The sequence below is a fragment of the Rattus norvegicus genome, chromosome 1 (genome assembly GCF_021556685.1).
Source record: "Rattus norvegicus strain SHRSP/BbbUtx chromosome 1, alternate assembly SHRSP_T2T, whole genome shotgun sequence".
Lineage (NCBI taxonomy): Eukaryota > Metazoa > Chordata > Mammalia > Rodentia > Muridae > Rattus > Rattus norvegicus.
The window spans coordinates 63,370,005-63,393,969 of record NC_141534.1 but is presented as its reverse complement, the minus strand read 5'-3'; the positions used below and the strand labels follow the sequence as shown (position 1 = coordinate 63,393,969).

The window sequence follows — 23,965 nt, the reverse complement described above, 5'->3', positions numbered from 1 at the left end:
GCCACCCCAGATGACACCCACACTGGAGAAACATGCATCCATGCCTCCAGTGTCGCCTGAATACACTAAATAATCAGCCTCACTGAGAAGAACAATGGCAATAAGAACACAGAAGCCAATCTACTCTCCTGGTATGCCTCAGTAGGGAGAAAGTCTGTCCTCAGCTAGTGCCAACCCAGAGGCTTTAGGGACAGACCAAGCAAAAGTGGTGTTCCTGACACAATGAGGTCCATTGTCAATGGAGGTCCTGGGACAGTGGATGTGTTTCAACTGTTGAGGTCCTCAGAATATAGAGTAGAAGCTATGGAGGTCCCAGTGCCATATCAATGGTGCTTCGACAACTGTGGAGGTGCTGCAACAGTCGAGTTCCTTCAAATTGGAAGACTTGTGACAGTGGAGTGGCTGAGTTTTTGGAGGTACTGCAAGAGTGGAGGTACTGTGACAGTTGAGGTGCTTCATCAGTTGAGGTCCTGTAACAGTGGAGTTCCTAAGACATTTCAGGTTCTTTGACAGTGGAGTAGCAGCTGGGACAGTGGATATGCTGCTACAGTGGAGGTCTTGAAAAACTTCAATTGATGCACGAGTCAGGATCTTTGACCTAGGAGGTGATGGGACAGTACAGGTGTAGGAGAGCCAGTAGAGGTGTGGCGACAATAGAAATGCTATAATAGTGAAAGCCTTGCAGCACTAGAGGTCCTGTGATAGTGGAAGTGCTTCGACAGTAGACGTACTGTGACAGAGGAGGTCCTGCCAATTCTAGTTTCAGAGGAAATAGATGTCCTGAAAAGTGGAGGTCGTTCAATAGTGGGCTTCATGTGATAGTTGAGGTGCTACCACAGTGAAAGTCCAACATCAGTGGGTGGACACGCTGTGCCAGTTGAGGTAATGGAACTTGGATTTCCTAAGTTATTGGAGGTCCTGTGACTGTGGGGTCCTGGGAGAGTAGAGGTGCTGTGACACTGCTCTGTGACATTGGATGACCTTGTGACAGTTTAGGTGCAGTGACAATGAAAGTCCAGCAACAGTACACATACTGTGACAGTAGATGTCCTGAAAATTGAGGGTCCTGACAATGCAGCCGCTGTTAGTGAGAAGGTCCTATGACACTGGAGGTCCAGTGATAGTGGAGGTACTGGGACAGAAGCCACACTGGAACAGTGGATGTCCTGCTACAGTGCACATCAAAGTGCTTGTAACGATGATAATTTTTGACCACTCTAACTTCATTTCACTACGCAAGGAATTGAGTCTGAGACAAGATAATACCTTGTCATGGTGCTACTTGAATGCCACTAGTTTTAGAGTTAAGTCTGAAGGTCTAGGCTGTGACAGAGGAGGTCCTTTGACAGTGATGGCCCTGCAAAATTGGACATCCTACAACACTGGAGCTCCTGCAACAGTGGAGGTCTTGAGACTCTAGATTTACATTGACATTGCAGGTCCTGCGGCAGTGGAATTTCTCTGCGAGCTGAGGTCCTGCAACATACTAGTTGCTGAGAGAATCAATTTTCTGCAACAGAGAAGGTCCTACAATAGTGCAGGTCCTGAAAAGTTGAGACTCTGTGAGAGTAGAAGTACAGGGGAAGTGTATGTCCTGTGCCAGGAGAGGCCCTGCAATTTGGAGGCCCTGAGAATGTGGAGTTGATTTGACAACAGAGTTTCTACCACACTGGTGTTTCTGTGACAGTGTCCAACAAAGTCCTTGTATTAGAGAAGAAATAATGCCAGCCAGCAATGACCATGGAAGTGATGATGATGGTTGATCACCGCAACATCATCTCGATTCTTCAAGTAATTTAGACCAAAACAATACATCTAATAATGGAGCTGGTTGAAGGGCAACAGCTTTACAAATACACCCAAAAGTATGGCTACCTAGAGCAAGGCAAGGCCAGCAAAATATTGTGTAAATAATAGCTGTGATGAGCTACTACTTTGGGCACACAATATTTCACAGGCACCTAAAGCCAAAGAATATTGTGTTGTACATCAATGGGAAAGTCAAAATTACCAACTTTGGCCTTAGTATCCCATTCCAATCAGGGTAAATGATGAACCAGCACTGCAGTACTTATACTTTTTGTGTTCCTGAACTCTTCTTTGGCAAATTTTATGACGTTCCAAAGAACTAAATTTGACGCTTATGTGGAGTTTTATATTTCATGGCAGTCAGAAAGTTTCCATTTGACTCTCTCTTCATTCTAGAGTTGAGAAGACAGGTTGTAGCAGGAGTGTGTGGTGCCTCTGGTGTGGTGTCAGAAGGACCTACTTAGCCTCCTAATGACAGTCAACCCTAGATATAGGCCAAAAGTCACTGTGGTCATGATGCAACCCTAGTTCAACTAAGGCTAGACGCAGTTCCCAAATCCCTATGAGCAACTGATCCCCCTCAGGCCAGACCCTGTAAGTATAAGAGCAATGGAATATATAGGATTCCAAGTGCCGGAAACTAAGGACACTTCAACTGAACAAAATTATAACCAGACCATGGCATCCTACTTCCTTCTGCAAAGGCAGGAAGTTCCCAGGCAAGACAGCACAAAATAGGCTTGGACAGTCAGCACAGTGGAGGTGTGGGGAAAAAGCAGGTGCTAAGACAGTGGATGTCCTGCTACAGTGGCCTCCAAGTCGTTGTTAGGAAGAAGCACTTATGCCATCCAATAATGATCATGGCAATGATGACAATTGTGGTTAACCACTCCAACATCATCTTCAATAATTGAGACGATAACAAGTAGATACCTTGTCATGGAGCTGTGTGAGGCTCAATGTCTTCATAACTGTATCTGAAAGTATGGCTACATAGTGAAAGACAAGGCATGGGAAATACTTATGCAGATATTAGCAGCCTGGATCTACTGTCAGGGGCACAGAATAAATACAGGACTTCAAAACAAATAAAATGTTGGATAAGAACAATAAAGTCAAAATCATCGACATTGGCCTTAGTACCCAAGACAAACCAGAGCAAATGCTGAACCTGTACTACAGTGCTAACACTTTTGATGCCCCTGAACTCTTCCTGTGTTATACTTATGATGGTCCAAAGAACCACATATGAATGTTAGTCTTATATTTTATGGTAGCTGAAAAAGTTACCTCTGTTTTAATATAAGAGCTGAAAAGACTGGTTGTGGCAGGTGTGCATCTTGACCACTGTGGGGTTTCAAGAGAGCTAGATGACCTGCTTAGCATTTAATAACAGTCAAACCCAGAAATAGCAGTCACAGACATGATAATGCACCCCTGTTTCAAAGAAGATTGGGAGCGTTTCCCAAATCCCTATGAAGAAATGATACCTCTCAGGCCACACCCTGGAATTTTGGATGTAGTGCAACATGTTCCATTCAAAACACAAGACATAAAGATTCTTTACATCAAAGAAAGTCTAAGCGGATCATGGCATCCAACTGCTTACTGGAAGGACAGGCTATTCTGATGCCTGGCTTCATACCCAGGCTCAGACAGTGAGTCTTGTAATGGCTCCATTCCCTACCCTTAATGATTATGCTGCTGTCCCTCTAGGACTGGACTGCAGAGGAGTGGAAACCAACCCACCATTGACACATTGGACTTGTCAACCCCATGGCCTCATTTATGCCTTTGTCCATATTCTAGTCATAGAGCTTTCTGAAGAACCACTGGGACTGGCTTTCTTCTCAGGCCACTACAGATGACCTGGACAAAACATACATGCCAGAGTGTCTTCTTCTTTCATTCAACAAGCAGCCTCAGGCCGAACAGGAGCATCAATGAGAACACAGAAGACAACCTATTATCTCTCTGTGCATGAGGAGAGGGCGAGTCTGTCCCCATCAGTGGCTGGCTAAGAGGATTCAAGGGATGGTCCAAGAAATTAGGAATATCCAAATGAAGCAGTGTTCCTGTGCTCAATCAAGCAAGAAAACTCTCCTGGGACAGGACAGTATCTCTCCTGAGAAATGAGGGCTGGAGACAGCATCCAAAAAATAAGCGGCAGGCAGGCAAGGACAGGTACCTTTGTGCTTTGTTCTACCCAGTTTGCTCTGTGTTGCTTAGCTCTGTCTCTGGTATCCATTTCTGCAAAATTGTTTCTGTCTTAACTTTTTAAGTACTGTATGATTCTTCCGCCAATTCTTCTCCCTCTTCTAGATTTCTCCTCTTCCGAACAAGGACTCAATATGACTGATGTGTACCCCAGACGTCAGAGTTGTCCTGTTACCCCATGCCTTTACCAGGACGGTATCACCACCAAAAGGAAACGGTTCACACAAGGTGAGGTCTAGAGGCCTGTGGATTCATGCAATCTTCTAGGGGCAACTGATCCTTGCACATATGGCAATTAATCACAAGCGGTTTGGAACAAATTCTTATTTTGTCAAAAGTAACATCATTCTCCATTAAGCTTCAAAATAAATAACCAGCAAAGCCTTGTAATAAGTGATAGTGGTGTTGATAAAACAGTGCAGCACCCGTGACATTGTAGGTCCTTCAACAGTGGAGGCACTGAGAGACATTGTAGTTCGTGCAACAGTGGAGGCACTGAGATAGCGAAGGTCCTTTTACATTCAAGATCATGCAACAGTGGAGGTCCTGAAAGAGTGGGCGTCCTGAGACATTGGAGATGGGATTGGTACAGTGGAGGTCCTGAGACAATGCAGGTGTTGCAAGAATGGATGTCCTGCAACAGTGGAGTTCCTTGCACAGTAAAGGTCCTGCAATAGGGGTTGTCTTTAGACAGAGGAGGCCCTGCTACAGTGGAATTCCTGTGATAGCTGAAGTTTTGAGACAATGTCAAACCAGGCACAATGGAGATGCTGTGCCAGGAGAGGTTCTACACAAGTCGAGTTGGTGATAGAGTGGATGTTCTAAGACAGTGGAGATCTGGTGACAGTGGAGGTCCTGCACCATTGGAGGTTCTGGAACAATCGAGGTCCTGAGACAGTGCAGTTGCTCGGACATTGGAGTTTATGCACCATTGTAGGTCATGTGAGAGTGGAGGTGCTGGGACAGTAAAGGTGATGGGACAATGGAGGTCCTGTGACCGTTTTGGTGCTGCGATATTGGAGATCCTTCATCAGTTGAGGTCCTGGCACATTTGAGGTCCTGAAATATTGGATGTCCTGCATTATTGGAGGTCCTCAGTCAGTGGAGATGGGCCTGGGACAGCTGAGATCTGGTAAAAATGGGGGTGTTTCCACAATACAGGTCATGCAACAGTAAATGTCCTGATAGAATGCAGTTGTTCCAACACTGTAGGTTCTGCAATAGTTGGTTTGCTAGAACAGTGAAAGTGGAGATCCCGCATCAACAGAGGTCCTTTGACAGGGAATGCCCTGCAACAGTGAACATCCTTCAACATTGGAGGTCCTGCAACAGTGGATGTCATGAGTCAGTGCCATTGAACTGATGGTGGAGGTCCAACAACAGAGGAATTATTGTGCCAGTAGAGGTCCTGCAAAAGTCTGGCTGCTAAAAGAGTGCATGTTCTAAATTGGAGGTCCTGCAACAGTTAAGGTACTGCAACAGTCTAAGTATAGATACTGTGCATATCCTGTGCTAGTAGAGGTCTTGCACATTGGTGTTGCTCACCATGAAGTTGATGAGACACTGAAAGTCCTGCCACAGCGGAGGTCCTTATAACAGTTGAGGTCCTGCAACAGTGGAAAAGCAGTGTGAATGGATAACCTGTGCCAGTAGAGTTCCTGCAGCTTGGAGGTCCTGAGAAAGTGGAAGGGCTGAGACAATGGAGGTCTTTTGACAATGCAGGTCCTTATAACCGTGATATAGGAGGTCTTGCGACAATAGAGGTCCTTGAAACAGTTGAAGTGCTGTGACAGTGGATGTTCAGGGACAGTAGAATTCCTGTGCCAGTAGAGATCTTGCAGTTTGGAGGTACTGAGTCTGTGGAGTTTCCTGACAGCCGAGGTACTACCACAGTGGATGTCCTGTGACAAGGGAGTTCTTAGGGTAGTGCAGGTTCTGGGACAGTGGAAGTACTGCTACAATGGTTATCAAAATGCATGGAAAGAAGCAGCAAGGATGCCACCCAGACCAGACCATGGCAAATATAATGAAGATATTAATCCACCCCAACATCATATTGCTTCACCAAGGAATTGAGTCTGAGACACGTCTATACCTTCTCATGGAGCTCTTTGAAGTTCTACAGCTTTACAAATTCATCTGAAAGTCTGTGATAGTGGAGGCCTTAGACAATGTAAGACCAGCCACAATGGAGATCCTGTTCCAGTAGAAGTTCTGCAAAAGTCTAGTTGGTGATAGAGTGGATGTCCTGAGACAGTGGAAGTCTGGTGACAGTGGAGGTCCTGCACCATTAGAGGTTCTGGATCATTCGAGGTCCTGAGACATGCAGGTGCTCAGACAATGGAGTTCCTGCAACAGTGTAGGTCCTGTGAGAGTGGAGGTGCTAGGAAAGTGAAGGTGATGGACAGTGTAGGTCCAGTGTAGGAATATTGTGTTCCTACAACATTGGAGGTCCTGCAACAGTTGAGGCTCTCATACCGTGCAGTTCTTCCAACTTTGGAGGTCATGCAACTGAACAGGTCGTGGGAAAATTGAGGTTCTGAGACAGTAAGGGTGTTGGGACAATGGAGGTGCTATGTCACCTGAGGTCCTGGGACATTTGAGGTCCTGCAATATTGGAGGTCCTAAGACAGTGTAGATGACCTTGGAATAGTTGAAGTCTGGAATAAAGGGAGGCTCTGCACCAGTAAATGTCCTGAGACACTGGAGATCCTGCAGTTTGCCTGGACAGTGAAGGTCCTACAAAAGTGGAGGTCCTGTGACAATGGAGGTCATGAATCGATGCATTGGCACTGACCGTAGAGAGCCAGCAGCAGTGGACTGTCTTTGCCAGTAGAGGTCCTGCAAGATTCTAGCTGTTGTGAAAGTGGATATCCTACAACATTGGAGAGCTGGCATTAGTGAATGCCCTGAGACAATGGAGATCCTGCAGGAGTTGGTTTGTTTGGACCGTGAAGGTGCTACAAAAGTGGAAGTCTTGCGTCAGTGGAGGGGCTTGGCAAAAATGGATGTGCTGCCACACTACTGGTCCAGCAACAGTGAATATCATGAGACAGTGCATTTGCAGTGACAGTGGAGCTCCAGCAACTGTGGAATTTTTGTGCCAGTAGAGGTCCTGCAAATTCTAGCTGCTGAGAGGGTCTATGTCCTGCAACCTTGTTGGTCCTGCAACAGTTGAGGTACTGCAACAGTGTAAGTCCAGCTACAGTGGAAATCCTGTTATAGTAGAGGTCCTTTAAATTGGCCTTGTTGAGACAGTGGACGTCCTGTGATAGTGGAGGTCCTATGACACTGGATGGGCTGGAACACTGGAGGTCATGCCAAAATTGCAGTTCTTGTAATGGTTGCGGTGTTGTGACAGTGGAAATCTAGCGACAGTGGACATTCTGTAGGACAGTAGAGGTCCTACAATATAAAAGTCCTTGGACAGTGGAGGTACTGACGCACTGGATGTCCTGTGAGAATGGAGGTTCTATAACAGCTGTGACACTGGAAGTACAGAAAATGTAAATGTCCTCTGATAGAGGAGCTCCAACAAACTGAAGTTGCTGAGAGACAGGAGGTCCTCCAACAGCAGTGGTCCTAAGACAGTAGAGATCCTGTAACAGTGGAGAGCTGAGACCCTGGAGGTCCTTTGACAGTGGACTACTTTGTAACAATAGACGTGCTATGACAAGGGGGTTGTACAATAGTAGAGGTCCTTGTTATAGTTGAGGTACTCCAACAGTGGAAGTTTAGGGACAGTGACTTCCAGTGCCCGTAAAGGTCTTGCAATTTGGAGGGTCTGAGACAGAGGAGTTGCCTGACCACAGACGCCCTACCACAATATTGGTCCTTTGACTGTGGAGGTCTTGGGATAGTTCAGGTGCTGGGAGAGTGGAAGTTCTGCTACAGGAGTTATCAAAGTGCATGCAAAGAAGAAGCAATGGTGTCAGCCAAACATGACCATGGCAAATATAGTGAAGTTTTTCATCCACCCCAACATCATCTTGCTTCTCCAATTGAGTCTGAGACAATTCTAATAACTTATCGTGAAACTGGTTGAAATTTTAGAGCTTTACAAATACATCTGAAAATCTTTCCAGGGGAGGAGGAAGGAGCCAAGGAAATATTTAGGCAAATGTTAGCAGGCTTTATCTATGGCTATGGGCACTGTATAAGTTCACAGTGACCTGAAACCAGATTATATTTTGTTAGAGAAGAACGGAAAATTCAGTGCATCGACTTTGGCCTTCAACTCAAGACAAACCTGGGCAAATGCTGAACTGGCAGCATGGTGCTTACCCTATTGGTGCACCTGATCTCTTCCTAGGACAACTTTATGATGGTGCAAAAAAAAAAAAAACAAAAAAACAACAACGTATGCATCTTAGGAGTAGGCTTATATTTCACTGTTGTATTTGACTCTGTTGTCATACAACAGTTCAGAAGACAGGTTGTAGCAGGTGTGTACCCTGCTCACTGTGGGGTGTCAGAAGAGGCAGCTTAGCCTCTTAATAAAAGTCAATCCAAACTATGGGCTGACAGTCTCAGAGGTGATGATGTACCCCTGGTCAATGAAAACTGGAAGAGGTTCACAAATCCTTATGAAGAAGTGATCCCTCCCATGCCAGATACTCTAAAGAGGAAGAAACGTAATATATTGAGGTTTTAGGTAAAATATTATAGATTCATTGCATCAAAAAGGTATAACCAGAACATGGCATCCTATTGCTTAATGTAACAGCAAGTTATTCACAGGAATTGCTTCACAACACAGGCTCAGCAGCTTTGTCCAGTTACGGTCCCATTCTCTACCCTTGCTGATTTCCCTCTAGGACTAAATAGGAATAGAAGTGAACACAACATAGACACATTGTTCTCCTCATCTTCCAATGGCCTAGTGTATCTCTATGATCATAAGGCTAGTCAAAGAGGAAGCAAAGAGCCATTGGGCATGCCCTTCTTCTTTTCAGGACACTCCCGACAACACCCACAGTGAACAAAGCATACATACAAACCAGAAGTGTCCTGTGTCTTCACTCAACAATCATCCACACTTAGAAGAGCTGTAGCAACGAGAAAACAGAGGACAACCTACTTTCCTGCTGTCTCTCAGCAGAGAGCAGGACAATCCCCAGCTGGGGATTTCCCAGAGGCATTAAAGGATGAACCAATTCCAATGGGGAAATTCACTGATGAAGTTGTGTTGCTGCTTTCCTTCAAGAATGAAACATTACAAGGGGGTGGAGGAAGAGTTTTCTCCCAGAAATGAGGCCAAGGGAGATTGTCCAGAGAACACGCAGATGGCAAAACCCATGTGCCTTTGTACTTTGTCCTTCCCAGTTTGCTCTGTGCTCATTCTTCCTCTGGCTCTGTTTTCCAGTTCCCCATAATTCTTACCTTCTTATATCCTCTAAGTATTTTATGATTCTTCCCCCAACCCAAGCCTTCTCCCTCTTCTGGATTTCTTCTCTTCCCAGCAAGGACTCAATATGACTGCTGTGTAGCACACTATAGAGCGTGGTGCAGCTGAATGAATCCATGCACCTGAAGTTTATCACACTCTAAAAACACCAGCTTCCACAAAGTGAGGTGGAGAGTGGTATGAGCTCATGAAGTCTTCCATAGGTTACTGGTCCTAGCACACACGGCATTTATCACAAGAGCTATAGAACAAATTCTTATGCTGTCAAAAGTAGCATCACATTTCATTCAGCCTCAAATCTAATAACCAGCAATGACTTTGAAAAATTGAAATTACAGTTGCTGCAACAGTGCAGATCCTGTGAAGAGGTAGGTCCTGCGACAGTGGAGGCACTGAAATAGCGCCGGTTCTGGGACAGTGAAGGTCCTTTGAAAGTGGAGGCACTGAGATCGTGGCGGTCAATCTACTTACAGGGGAGCTGCTGCACAATTGAAGGTTCTGCTACAGTGGAGGTCCTGCAAAATTGGAATTGCTGATACAGGGGTATTCCTGTCACTGTAGAGATCCTGTGGCAGTGAAGTTGCAGAATCATGGGAGAACTTGCTTCAGTTGATGTCCTGAAACACTTTAGTTGCTACGGGTGGTGCTACGACAGTGGAATTCCTGGGATAGTGGAGGTTATAGGACAGTGGGTGTCGTGAGACAGTTGTAGTGCTCCTACAGTGGAAGTCCTGCAATAGTAGTGTTGCATGGACAGTCCGGTTCTTGGACAAAGGAGGTCCTGTGACACTTGAGATGCTGAGACTCTTGAGCTCCTGAGCAGTAGAAGTGCTGTGATAGTTGAAGTGCTGAGACACTTGTGGTCCTGTAACAGTGGAGTTGACACACAGACAGTGGACTTCCTGAGGTAGTGGTGGTGCTTAAACAGTGGATGTCCTGTGACAGAGGAGGTCCTGCAATAGAGGAAGAACAATATATGCTGGCTGATGACCCAGAGCTTCCAGAAAATAGACCACCAACCAATATATATCAGAGGATGGCATTATTTGAAACCAATGAGATGGAAGGCCCTTGGTCCTGTGGAGATGTGATGCTCGAACATAGGAGGAGGCTGGAGTGGTGGGTTTCGAAAAGTTGGGTGAGTTTAGGAGCAGCATCATAGTGGCAAAATGGAGGGAGGAGGGAGAAGATGTAGGAGTGGGCATTTGTGGATTGGCACCTAGAACGTTGGACATCATTTGAGATGTTAAAAACAGTGGAAATGATAAGGTTTACATTGTCTGACCCAAACCTAAGGGATACTACATAAGGAACACAAAAACCCACAGGTGCTCACCAACAATCAGATAAAATTTGGCCTTTGGCGGTCTACTCCAAAGAAACTCTTCCAAGAACACTGTTTAGTTTTTTCAAACAAAGTTTAAAACTCTTAAGTGTACTCTCAAATCTGCCCTAATTTGCATAAATCGGTCAAAACTGTTGGCTTTGTAAATACTTCTATCTTGTCCCAATAGTCACATGCTGGTCATCCCAACAACAAGATACTTGTCAAGGTGGGAGTCAATCAACATGGGATCCTTTTTCCAACTCGGCATGCAGACCCTCAGCTCACCTTCACACACACACACACACACACACACACACACACACACACACACACAAACACACACACAGAGAGAGAGAGAGACAGAGAGAGAGAGAAAGAGAGAGAGACAGACAGACAGACAGACACACAGACACAGCTTCACAAACACATGCACACACACACACACACAGACACACACACACCCATGAGAGAGTGATAGATCGAAAGTGAGGTAGAGAGAGAGAGAGAGAGAGAGAGAGAGAGAGAGAGAGAGTTCTTATCATCTACTTTCTAATGCATATTGTGTGCTCTTGGAGTTGAGCACAGAGACTTGCACATGTAAACCAGTCCTGTACACCTAGGAACATTTTCTGATCAGTATTTTCTCTTCTTTATGCAGTTCTTAAATTATCTTTAAGAGAGTGTAGGGCATTGACCTACCATGAAATCTTGGACCTAAAGGTACACTTTAATACAGAGCTTACATATCACTTACAGATGACTCTAGTAGGAAGTACATTAAGTTCAGAATCATTCAATCAGAAACCCTTAATGTATATACCCCATTCTAACTGCCTTCACTTAACCTCATGTTTGGACCACTGTTCCTAGCTGGAGATTCCTGTTTATCTCCCAGAATAAAAGGGAGGCTCCATGCTCAAGTGGAACAGCAGATTCAAGGTGGGACTGTTGGGGGACATTACCGTGAACACCAGGGACTGCCCCACAGAGGCAGGTAGTGGCCCTTTCTTTCCTCCTGGGGAATCATTAGCTACATTGTCCTGAGCAGAGAAGGATCCTCTCATTCTAGCAGATGTTCTGGATGACACAAGGAATGTGAATAGATTATGAAATCACTTTACCACATTTCTTTCTGAGGCAGAGACCCTTGAGACCCTTGGCTCAGGAGTAACAGTTCCAGATAGCAAGGTGAGGTCAGTGTGGGCCCTGTGTTGACCTATGAATAGTTATTTATGTTAATCACCAAATCTTTAAAACTTGTAAGAACATGTGAGAGAAAAGTCTCCCAGGAGTCTCAGCTAAAACTAATCAGTGAGTTTTTAAGAACAAGAACAAGTAGGAAATTTAAATTCATGTGATTGCTACAAATAAAGCAAGACACTGTCACTAGATCACCTTTGTGTAAGGGCCCTGACGATATACACAACTTAAGATGTGAAGTGCTCAGCTAGCACGCTTCGTGGCATGAACCCAAGACACAGTTTCTCTGTGTCTCATCACCTCTGAAGCATGGTCCACAAACAATGGCAACAAACCTTCTCTTCCTCAGAGTTCAAACTTACCTTTACTCTTAGTGATAGTTTCACAGTTAACTAACCTCTACTGGATAGACATGTTTGACTAACCTTCTGTGAGCTTCTCCCAACCATGTACAGATGGTACATCCCTCTGCACATGAGGCCTGTTCCTCTCAGGCCTGCTGTTCTCCTTCCCAGATTAGAAACTGGATACCTTTCAAGCCTACATTCTTAAGTCATCTATCAACTTTGGGTACATGATAGCACAACATGACATTGGGTGCCAAATAACACTTTCCTACCTGACAATGAATATGATCCAGGGGTACCAAACATGAAACGTGGTTAGGTAAGGTCAGGTAACCCCCATGCTATCTCCATGTGGAGATGAAGATTGACACACCTTCCCAAGCAGACTTTCTCAGTTTTCTCAGCCCACACAGCAGTCCTTTGCTGAGCTTCCTTACTCCCAGTGACTGATGAGAGTACATGAGAAGATGCCTGATTTCTGGAAAGCCCTGGGCCCCATGACCCACAGTAGCAGCAGCTTCTGATCACAGGTGAATTCAGGAACTGAAAATGCCTAATGTTCCTGTGTTGATTTGAATATGCTCAGCCCAGGGAGTGGGACTATTTGCAGATGAGCCCTCATTGGATAGGTGTAGCCTTGATTGAGGAAGTGTGTCACTGTTGATGTGACCCTTATGTTTCTTGTCCTAGCTGCATGAAAATCAGTTTTCTAGTAGCGGCCTTCAGATGATGATGTAGAACACCCAGCTCCTCCTGTACCATGTCTGCCTAGATGCTGCCATGCTCCCACCTTGATGATAATGAACCAAACTGCTGAACTTGTAAGCCAAACCCAAAGCAGTTTTCTTCTTATAAGATTTGCATTGGTCATGGTGTCTGTTAATAGCCGGAAAACCCTAAGTAAGTCACTTTCTACCACAGATTACGAGGTTCATTGAGTGATGTCATCACCTGAGGAGACATGGCCTCTTATTAAGGTTCTAATCTCCTAAGTAATTGCAGGCTCTCTTCTGGCCTAGGCATTGGCTATAATATTAATCTTCCCAGTGTCTTTTTCTCTGTAAACTATACATTTTGCATTTCTATTTGCCCCATTTGCTCTTTTTCATTGAAGTCCTATAACCTCAGTATAACAGAGGCCATACTGGGCTCTCTTCAAATTTTCATCGAAGAAATTTGTTTATTACTTTTTAATTTAGCCTCAGGTAGGTTTTTACGATGTGGGCTGAAGGAAGCCACATTTTTGTAAAAGCATCATACAAATTATCCCAGGCCAGTTACAAATATTATTGCCTTCTGAATCCCCTTGTCCTGGGCTTCCACATTCTGGATAGGTCTGGCACTCCTGACTCCCAAGCTCCTGCCAGTATACCCCATTATACTCTTCTTAGAGCACTGGGCCACTTCTAGTTCAAAGTTCTGAATTCTTGCATATTTTCCAAAACAAGTAACAAGCACAAACTGGCATGGTCAGGTATCACAGAGCAAGAGTCCGCTCTATTACATCCCCTTCTGCATTAGTTACCTTTGTATTTCTGTGACAGAAATGCCATGAGCACAGCAAACTATAAAACATGTAGGCGATTAGTGATCCTATTTCACAGACCACCTGTTACCATAGGTTAAGTTCCATGACTACAGGGCACGGTGGAAGGAGCAGGAAGCAGAGGACTCACATCTGGAATCACAAGTACAAAGCAGAGAGTGCACAGGGAGTGGTGCAGAGCACTAAAACCTCAAAGCCCAGCCCCACTGGCATTCTTTCTCCAGCAAGGGCACACCTCCTGAGTCACAGTCGAAATGTATATAAGAAATACTCAGGTTAATAAAAAAAAAGTTAGCCTGGAAAATGGAAAGATTGGTAAGTGGCTAAGAGCACTGAATGCTCTTCCAGAGGTCCTGAGTTCAAATCCCAGGAAACACATGGAGGCTCACAAATGTCTCTAATGACATCTGATGCCCTCTCTGGTCTTTCTAAATACAGCTACCCTGTACGTATGTATAACAAATGATTGAATGAATGAATGAATGAATGAATGAATAAATAAATAAATAAATAAATGAATAAATAAATAAATAAATAAATAAATTTTACCCTGTCTTAGTTATCAGGCAATGAATAAAATGTCGAGAAAATGTTCAAACCCATGTCATGGATTGCCTGGATCTTCTAGATCTGCAGGAAACATCTCAAGGAAGAACAAGAGAGGGTGGAGAAGAATGGGGAAGGGTTTGATCCCTGAAGTTCCTCAGTGTCCACTAGCACAGCACTTGTCTTTGGGAGGTGACATCTTTCACTCTTCCAGACTGTCTCACCAATCAGAATTACAAGCTCTGTGGATTAACCTGTAAAAAGGACAGTTGCTCTTGGGCCAATATGGAGGTTCCTGACCTCTCAGCAAGCTCACTGCTGACTTTTGAGGTCTCTGGAGGGTGAGCAAAATGAAGACACACAGAGTAGCCTCAGGTTGAGTCAGCCAGGCTCAGGGGGCTCAGTGGTGTCTCTCAGATTCCCAGGCCCTCCCTGAGATTGAACACTCTACACAGTGTAAGAGGATTAGGGGATAACCAGGAAATGCAGTTGCTCAGGTGGCTGACTCTGTAGGAGGGAAATAAATCACAGTGGGAAGCTTCAGGACAGTCAGGTGACCTGAGCCCTCCACAGAGTCTAAGTCCAGACTCACAGACATTCATCTGTCCACAAGTCTCCTAAACACAGGCCTTGTCTGACCTGCAGTCCAGAGTATGTTATCGTACAGTGTCCCTTAGAGAGAGGACATACTTTCCAGTTAGGCCTCTTCTGTGTCACACTGAGACTGGGTTTGTTGTACAGGTGATGCAGATGGGGACTGGACACAAGTGGCAGTCTATCACAGATCATGCAATAAGTAAATAAATAAATAAATAAATAAATAAATAAATAAATAAATAAATACCCACTTATCTCACTGCCTGCAATCCTCATTGTCACCACAAGGGAGCGCTGCTTTGACCTTCTCAGAAAGAAAAGCTGACTTCCCTCAGGGAAATGGATGGATGGATGGATGGATGGATGGATGGATGGATGGATGGATGGATCGATAGACAGATAAGTGATTTGACTTAATCAGTTTCTTCCAGTCCTACTTTTCTGAGCTAAACACCTTGGACATGGCTGCTGCAATTGCTTGTTCTATATTTCTGCTTTCTTTGGCTGTTCATTGAAGGGAGCCCCCTTAGAATCTGCTCATCTAAAGGCCCATCTGTGGAATGTATAGCTTCTCAGTTAGGAGCTGAGGGATTCTTGGAAGGACTTCCCAAAATCCCCTCTGGGGCAGTTGCCAGTGTCCTCTACTTCAGACAGCAGCTGCATGAAGCAAACACACCTGTCTGAACATTCCAGCTTGGGTGCACGTCACAGTGCACCTGCCCCAGGGTCCCTGTCAGTTGCACATGCCACAGGGCCACTACTACAAGATCCCTTCCCCAGGACTCCTGCCCCATTGCATCTCCCCCAGGATCCCTGCTCTGTTGTAACTGAACCAGGGTCCCTGCCCTGTTGTTCCTGGCTCAGGGTTCCTACTCAGTTTTACCTGCCCCAACGACCCTGTCCCACTGCAGCAGCCTCAGGGATCCTGTCCCATAGTGCCCATCACGCTGCACTTTCCTGATAGTACCTACTAACTGTCCCGAGGTGGCATTTTTCAAAATCTAATTCAAAGATCTTGCCAGTCAGAACCCATTGTCTTTGGTAACACCAAGTAGATATTTGCAGGGCTTCCTCACCTACATTTAATCAATCCCTTCTCTCAGTTGTCCATGTGGAAGCAAAGAAACTAGCAGCAGAACATGGATTATTCATCCAGGATATTAGCAGCCCTAGAATTCTCATGAGATGGGCTGCTGTGACTGTGATACAGGGGTGGCAGGGAGGCTTTGACACTGAACAAGCCCAGAGTCCTGACCCTGCTCACATGTGTGCCAGCACCTTAGCCTACCTCTAGATGTCCTAAACTCTGAGAGGAGGAAGGAGATCTTCCTACATAGAAGCTGTTCTCTGAATCTCTGCTGGCCAAGGTCAAGCCAGAGTGTTTGAACATTCCAGTTCCAGCCCCTGAGGGTTCTCTGCCTGCCTGGTGTTTTGTTGTGCTTTACGTATGGCACGGTGAAGATGTGGTCCATACTAGGAATATCTTTGTAGACAACTGCCCTGGGTTCCCATGCTAAAATTAAATTAGGGACTGACAGGGACCTAAATACCAACAAGACAGTGCCAAGACCATGAGTTTTAAAATCAAGAGCAAATGGGGCCTTGATGCTATCCTGTGCTGGTCTGACAGGAGTCAGCACACACAATTCTCCTGCAAATCCAATGCCCCTTGGAAAAATCCTCTGTCAAGTGCAGGTGATGCCTCATGAGAATGAACTGTCAGCGTAGGACAAGACACTTGGGACTACTGTCCTGAACTCACCAGTCTCAGAAGAATGGGCTTTGAAAAGTTTTCAGAACACAGGATAGGGGTGTGTAAGCAAGTGCAGGTAATCCTTGGGAAACACGTAGTTCCTGAGGAGGTTCTGAGAGCTGTTGGATCCACTCCTGGAAAAGGCAGCATTGTGTTCAGGGGGGTAAGAAAGCAGGAGCCTGCTGATGTTTTCACAGTATTGCATGGGAACAGTAACAATGCCCTTAGGAGCAGGATGTCCTAGCACTCTCAGATCAAGCAGACAGCCTAGAGCCTATTAGGCCCATATCCCAAGAGAATGCCGGTCATGTGTGAAGCTTCTATAGCCAGGAAGCTGGAGCAGGGAACATTGACATTGTCTCAGTTAGGGGTTTACTGCTGAGAACAGACACACCATGACCAATGCAGCTCTTATGAGGACAACATTAATGGACACAGGATTGCAGGTTCAGAGACTCAGTCCAGTATCATCAAGCTGGGAGCATGGCAGCATCCAGGCAGTCATGGTGCCAGAGTAAGTGAGAGGTCTACATCTTCATCTGAAGGCTGCTTGGGGAAGATTGGCTTGCATGTGGATAGGAAAAGGGTTTCAAAGCCCATGCCCACAGTGACACACCTACTTTAACAAGACCACGCCTCCTAATATTGCCACTCCCTGAGCTAAGCATATACAAACCATCATAGACATCTTGCAGGAGGGTGGTACTGTTCTATCAGAGAGAAGCCTCTGCTCCCGTTAATATACTGAGGTCAACCCTGGGTAGGGCACAGAGCCCTCCACACATCCTGGGACTCAGGGAGGCATCCTATGAAAGAGCTTTTTCCTAGAAGGACACATGGGTGTAGGCCTCCCTTCCAGCCAGGCTGTAGGGAGTCTCCAATGCTAAACTCTGTCTTTTTGCAGAAGTGAAACAATGAAAATTCACCCTTCACAGTACAGTGAATAGCAAAAATGGTGAAAGGTATAAAAAAGAACCAATTAGTACCTGAGCATGAGGATTGGTTTTATATGAAATGTGGGTGGGTGCAGTGCAGTATCCTCCTCCATGTACCCACATGTTCAGTAACTACCCAGTTCGATGCAGCTTTACACAGAACCATCTGGAATCCATTCACTGAGTGACTCCATCCCTGGACTGGAAGCTACAGGTTGGACTTTTGTATCCAGGTATCCCAGCGCAGGGACAGGGATGCATGGATAAAGTGGAGAGAAGCAGACTGGAATGGTGCAGAGGTTATCCTGCCAACAACCCCAAGCCCCCAGCTGCATGACAATGTAGAACAGCGAGCAGTTTCCCAGCCAGCCTCACTCCCCATAGACAGACTTCTTCCAGTCCCTCCTTATGCCAAGGAAAGAAAAGCAAAAAAAGTAGGGGCAGGGAAATAAAAATTGCTCTACTCCCAGGAGCCAAGGACAAGCCCCCTCCCATCCTCTGATCTGACCCCATAACCAGTCACAGCCAAGTCCTGGGCTCATCTCTAGAGGCACATGGACCCAGGCAGATGAGCCCTTGAATCACAATCGGCTCCTCAAAAGCATCCTATGGGTGTCAGTCCTAAGTCCATGAATCGGAGGTGCTCTGCACAGCTATTCAGAGAAGCCTTCTCTTGATCTCTGTGAAGATCTCTCTGTTGGATGTCAGAGGACAGTGTCCATCCAGCATCAGTCCTGGGACTGTGGCCCTCTAATGTGTTAGCCCATGTGAACCTCCCCACAGAGCCCCACCTGTCCTTGTGCAACTCCTCCTTGATCGCTTTTATAGGAAGATATTTAGAGTCCCTTGCACGAGGCAGGGAAAATGGCACACAGCTGAGGGTGGTAGACAAACCTGGGAACACATCAAATATTGAGTTGGTGTGAGGCTCCCTAAGCCATGCTTGGGCAGGTCTGTGCCAGCGATCCCATAAGACCCTTTGATTCTGCCCATGTACACAGCAGGAACCAATTGCCAGTCCTACCCTCTGCCCAGAGCAAAGGGAGATTGGAACTTGGATTCCAACCCTGGCCATTCCTATAATACCTGACCTTGTAACCCTTGCTCCCTTTGGGGCTCAACAGTCCCCCTCAAATGTAGACAACAATGTCTAGATGGCGTTCACAGCTTTTCTTGCCTGAAACTGTGCTTTGTTTAATACTACAAACCAGGAAGTAGGGACTTAAACTTGAGATCACTGACTCAGGCTAGGGAGGACTCCAGGGCACCTGAGCTCAGCTGCAAAGGCAGAAGCTGAACCACAGTGAGCAGAGGTGGCACATTTTGCTGTTTCTTTCCTTTTCTGCTCTCAGGCCTTTCAGTGAACTCTACAGATGAGGATCTTTCCTCCCAGGCTTAGTGTCTGCAGCCATGAGAGTCCTCTACAGGGGACTCCAAACCCCAGAAGAGTCTTCAGAAGGAAAGCGCTACACACTGCACTGCCCCCAGCACTCTGAGAAACAGAGACCCTTTCTGGGCTTGGGCCAGTCAGTGCTCAATAGTTAGCTTCTGGCTGCACTGGCTGCTCACAAATAATACAGCAGACTGGGTCCTGTGACCTGGCTGTCACAGACTGTGATTGAGAATTCATTTCAACTGTGTCAGCATAGCCACTCTGTTCCTTCTGGTCCCAGGTTGCACAGAGCTCCTTGTCCTCATACATGCCTGTTCCATCACTGGACCTTAATATTTAAAGTGAGCCCTACACTCAGGATGGACTTGGTTTTCTATACATCATGCCAACCTCTGTGTGATAGGAAGTGTCTGCCTGTATATGCCTACCCCCTTATGTGCCTAGGTGTCCATGCATACCACTACCCCCTGTCCTGTCAGAGGCCATCCTCTGGACAGGTCCTCACGCCTGCATGTCAGACCACCTGTCTTCAAGCCCCAACCCCTCCCCACTCCACAGATGCTGAGCTTATGGGCTTTGCTGATGCACCCAACATTCGTGGGGGTTTTGGGGGATTGAAACTCAATTCCTTACCCTTGGGAGGCAAGTGCTCTGCCTATCCCTGCAGCTTTGTCTCAGGTGTTTGATGATAACCTAGAGCCTTTCCTAGGATTTATGAAATCAGTGTCATCTTGATGGGTCAGTTTAGAAACACAGCTTTGTTTTTTTTTTTAATTTTTTTTAACAGTGTACCATTAGTTTGAGGCTAATCATTCAGAATTCAATGAAAAAGTGACACCCTGAGTGTAGACATGACGACTTTGAAGCAGGAGGCATAGAAAACATTCAAAACAGAGAACTGAGGAGAGGTAAACATCTTACAGGCTTTGATTTCTAAAAGCCTTAAAATTCTCCATAGCCCACAGAAGCCAGAGCCTTGAAGCCCTTCCCAACCATGTCATGACAGGTCCTATTGTGACCTCATGAGGAGCGACTGTGAGGCGTCCCAGCCAACAGATGTTAAGCTGTTGCAAGGCCTGGATTTCTTTGAGTGCTTTGAGAGGAGGTGTGGAGTGGAGCCCTCTGCGACTTGTTTGTATCTTGTGAGCTGTGTGTGGTTGTATTGGATTTTACTGTACTGTGTATATGTGTATGTATCAGTGTGTGTAAGAGAGTGTGTGCTAACAGATTTGCCTGTGTGTGAGTGTGTGTACACTTTTGCTTGTGTGTTTGTCAGTATATGTAGGAGTGTGTGAGTTTACAGGTTTGTTTGTGTGTATGTTTGTATGTGTGTACCACCTCTTTTGTGTGTGTGTGTGTCCCTGTGTGTGTGTGTGTGTTTGTCTGTGATGTGCATTTTTCCAGGTTTACTTGTGTGTAAGTATGTGTGTGCCTGTTCCTACGTGATTGTGTTTTGTATGAATCTGGGCATTTGTCTGTGTGTGTGCCTGTGTGTGTGTGTGTGTGTGTGTGTGTGTGTGTGTGTTTGTGTGTGCACGCACGTGCCCATCCCCTTTTGCCCCTTGTATCTATATTACCTGCACCTCAGTGCAAAAGAGTGTAGAGGCTATAAGTCACCCCGGCTCCTGTTCTTGAGGAAGGTCCTCAACCTCATTTTCAAGACAGGCTCCCTCACTGGCCTGCAGCTGCCCAAGTACCTGTCTTGGGTCTCCAGTGGCTCCCAGGAATTTGATATGCCAACCCCATAATATCAGATTAAAGGCCTACGTCGACTGCTGGCTGCTTATTTATGGATTGATATTTTTTCTATGTGTCTAAGAAAGAATTAGGCCATATATTCTCAAGACCACTGACTATTTCCTTATTGTGGTTTTGTTTTATTTATTTATTTATTTATTTATTTATTTATTTATTTATTTATTATGGATTGCTGGATTCATTTTGGTGGTGGTTTTTATGTTCTCACATGCTATATTATTGCTTTGATTATTTACGGTTCTGCAGTCGGATGATTCACTCTATCTCCATTTTCAATGTCCTGCAGTTTCATCCTTTTACATTATTTCTGTTTCTCTATTTATTGAGTACAAGCAATCATTGGCTTAGACTTGATACAAATTTGCCCTTTGTGACACCTTGACTCTCTTTTTGTTTAAGGTTGACTGTTCACTGATATTTAACTGCCTTATTCCTTATGGTTGGTTAATTTTAATTTTCAGTATTTTGCTCTGGAGAGTTGTGGATTTTTGTGGATCACTAGGTCCTGAAATTCAATGGAGTTTTCCCTTAAGTGTTGGCTTTTTACATTTGTTTGTTTTGTCTTATACTCAGTCTTTCTCCTCTCATTTCTTTTATCTGACCTTTTTCTTCAAACAATCCATTCACAGTATTGATCAGCTTTGGCCGCCCAATCCTATTGTAGTATAACGATTTTTATTTTCATCATTACATTTAGTATTTGTGTGCTCTTGGCTTTCTCTTTTGGGGATGGTTATTTGGGTGGCTTTTACTTATGATTCTTCATATTTCCCCCTGTTCATAATTTTACTCTATTTTTCTAGTCTAGTCTTTTCTTTGTTATTATTTTTTCTTTTTGTTTCATTTGTTTCTTTTAGGTTCCACATGTGTAATTTTAGTTCCTGAATTGCTCCATCTTTTTCATTATTTGATTCCATTTGTTTGTTACTTTTAGGTAGCATTAGTACTGATAAAATGCCTACAGAGACTGAGGAGGAGTTACCTCCTTCTAGTCCCGATCCCAGTATCTCTCAGGAGGGAACCTTTCATTCCCAATATAAAGTACTGAAGACTTTTGGAAAAGGAAGCTATGCCAAGGTCCTCCTGGCCCACCACCAGCTCACAGGAACCCAAGTGGCGGTCAAAGTTCTCCGAAAGAACAAGCAGTGGTTCCGGCCAGCCATGACAGAAGAAAACATAATGAGAAAGATCAACCACCCCAACATTGTTTCTCTCTTACAAGTCATTGAAAACAAAACTAGAATATACCTCATAATGGAGCTGGTGGAAGGCCAACAACTCTACCAGTACATCAGAGAGTCAGGGCACATAGAGGAGGATGAGGCCCGGCAAATATTTGAACAGATATTATCAGCAGTGAGCTACTGCCATGGAAAGGGGATTGTTCACCGAGACCTGAAAGTGGACAATATAATGATTGGTAAAAACAAAAAGGTCAAAGTCATCGACTTTGGGCTTAGCACCGAAACACAACCTGGACAAATGCTAAACCAGCACTGCGGTGCGTATTCTTTTGGTTTCCCGGAACGCTTCCTTGGACTTCTGTATGACGGGATGAAGAATGATATGTGGACAATAGGAGTGGTCTTGTATTATATGGTAGTGGGAAAGCTCCCATTTGATTCTGTGATCATCCAAGAATTACAAAAACAAGTTGTTGCAGGGGTGTATCCTGCCCCCTGTGGGGTTTCAGAAGAACTGGAGAACCTCCTTAGTCAATTACTAACAGTAAATCCAATGTATAGACCAACAGCCAGTGAGGTGATGAAACACGCCTGGTTCAAAGAACACGGGAAGGGGTTCACAGTTCGTTGTGAAGAACTGCTTCCCCTCAGGCCAGACCCTGAAATTTTGGTGCGATGAAATGCATGGGATTTCAAGCCTCTGTAATAAAATACTCCCTAATAAAAAGAAAATATAATGAGGAAATGGCAACTTATTGCTTCCTACAACAGCAGGCTCTCCCGGGGTATGGCTGCACAGCCCAGGCACAGCAAGTGAGTCCCATTGCAGCCCCATTTCCTAGCCTTGATCCTGCTGCTGCTTTTAGATTACAAAGAAAGAGGAGTGGAAGCCAGCCAGTCCTAGGCACCTTGCAGGTGTCATTCTCCCAAGGTCACGTATCTCATTATGGCCAGAAGGTTCATCCAAAAGGAGGAAGAAGGTCAACTGTGCCTGGTCCTCTCAGGGCACTACCACTATCACAAATGTGCCATGAGTGTCCCATGCATTCACCAACAAGCATCTTCAGTGAGAAGAGTAGCAACAAGGAAATAAAAGAAGATAATCTACTCTCCCACAGAGCCCCATTAGAGGATAAGCCCATCTCCAGCAGGGTCGGGCACAGAGGTTATAAGGGGTGGACCAGGAATATAGCAAATGCCCTGATAAAGCTTTGTTGCTGCTTGCCAAGGAGAAAGAAACCTCTCCTGGGGCAGAACAGAATCTCACCCCAGAAATGAGCCACAGGGAGAGTCCAGATAACAAGCAGCAGGCACAGCCCAGGTACCTTCGTGCTTTGTCCTTTCTAGTTTGCTCTATGCTGGTCCTTCCTCTGTCTCTGGTTTCCATTTTCCCCACAATTCTTACCTTGTATCTTCTCTAAGTTCTTTTATGAGGTTTCCCCAACACCAAGCCTTCTCCCTCTTCTTGATTTCTCCTCTTCCCAGCAGGGACTCAATATGAATTCCCCACTCTACAGAGTTTTCTTGTTGACCCATCCCTCAGATGGACTCCAGCTCCCCCTTAGGCCAATAGCTCCCACAGGGTGAGGACTAGAGATTCATGGGCTCATGGACTCATCCATGGGCTACTGGTTCTAGCACATGTGGTCATCAATCACAAGTGCTGCAGAACAGAGTCTTATGTTTTCAAATGTAACATCCCACTCCTTTAAGCCTTAAAATTAATAACAAGGTTTGTCACTGAATAAGTATCAACAACCTAGTTTGTGGGTTATTGTTGATGGTCAGAATCCTGCATGCATGCATATTGTTTTGCATACTGATTTGTTCATTCCTAAGACCTAGCAATTAATATATATTGTTACATGTATATATATATATATATATGTAACATTTCTAAATGATTTCTTTCAAAAATCTTAACTGAGAAGTAGAAGAGAAGATTT

At 45.2% G+C, this 23,965-nt stretch overlaps 1 pseudogene; it reads left to right on the top strand.

Annotated features, from left to right (window-relative positions):
• The first annotated feature begins 222 nt into the window (after positions 1 to 222).
• LOC148007114 (sperm motility kinase Y pseudogene) lies at positions 223 to 22,698 on the top strand (annotated as a pseudogene).
• Positions 22,699 to 23,965: the final 1,267 nt, after the last annotated feature.